The sequence below is a fragment of the Pteropus alecto genome, unplaced genomic scaffold, assembly GCF_000325575.1.
Source record: "Pteropus alecto unplaced genomic scaffold, ASM32557v1 scaffold61, whole genome shotgun sequence".
NCBI classification, from domain to species: Eukaryota; Metazoa; Chordata; class Mammalia; order Chiroptera; family Pteropodidae; genus Pteropus; species Pteropus alecto.
In genome coordinates, this window is record NW_006434835.1 from 20,553,217 (window position 1) to 20,554,448 (window position 1,232).

General features: G+C 32.5%; 1 pseudogene; it reads right to left on the reverse strand.

The window, feature by feature from the left end:
* Positions 1-257: 257 nt before the first annotated feature.
* On the reverse strand, positions 258-376 carry LOC112478524 (annotated as a pseudogene).
* Between the last annotated feature and the right edge of the window lie 856 nt (positions 377-1,232).

Below are 1,232 nucleotides of genomic sequence, written 5' to 3' on the forward strand. Positions count from 1 at the left end.
CAATAGAATCATCCTGATTAAATGTACCCACCTGGTCTCCAAATAGTTCACACACCTATATCAGAGAAAACGTCTTATTGTGCACGCTGTTTCTTAGCGTATAAACTTTTTCTTTTTCCCTTCCTCCTTCCCTCCCTCTCCCTCTCCCTCTCTCTCTCTTTTTATTTAATTAAGGTGAGGCAACTCTTGGTTGACCTCACAGATTGAAAGGACCTTGTCAGCTCACAATCCCTTATTTCTTTTTCGTTTTTTTTTTATGCCTACAGCACCTGGTCTTCCTAGGTGGTCTCCCATCCAAGTACTAACCAGGACCGACTGTGCTTAGCTTCCGAGTTCAGATGGGATTGAGCTTGTTCAGGGTGGCATGGCCATAGACAGTGTATAAACTTTTGAGCTAATATACTATCAGTGTAATAAGCCATTTTCAAAAATAGAAGACAAAAAGGATGACATAAAATACCAATAAACATAAAAGTAGATAAAGTGCTTGTAGTTTCTTGATCACAGCATTATACTTTGTACATTTTGGGTATAGTACCTAGTTTGGAGACTACTGTAATGACAATAAAATGAGATGTACTAGAATTAGGATTATTATTTTGTTTGATTATACATCTGTTTATGACATATACATAACATTTTATACGACTGGAATACCACCGCATGCTTTTAAAAAATCATGGACATATTTATATTCAATTTTATTTGATTTTGATTTTTAGCTTCTGTCAATATTCCCCACTTAAACTGTACCACTTCCTTTCACAGATAACTAATATTAATAATCTGGTGGATAACCTGTTTTTTTTAATGACCATATAGTCATGTATAGCTTTTTAAATTGCTTAATAAGCAGTAGGGTCATAGTATGTAAATGTTTCTGCATCTTGATCTTGCTTAAAATAGGTTATAGAAATTCCTCCATAACATAGACATAACTCATCTTTAATGGTTATATAATATTCCATAAGGTAAATGTGCTGATTCATTGAATTATTCTTCTGTTAATGGACATTTGGTTTCCAGTAGTTTTTTCTTTTTTGCTATTGTAAACAGTAATTCAATAAACATGTTAAATATATATCCTTACATATTAGTCTTTTGTTTTTTTTTTAAATTATAAAGAATGTGATTACGAGGTCAAGGGTGTGTTTATTTTGAATTTGTTTTTCTAGATTGATTTCCACATTCTGTTACAATTCACATTTCCAGTAGTGAAGCCTAAGAATATC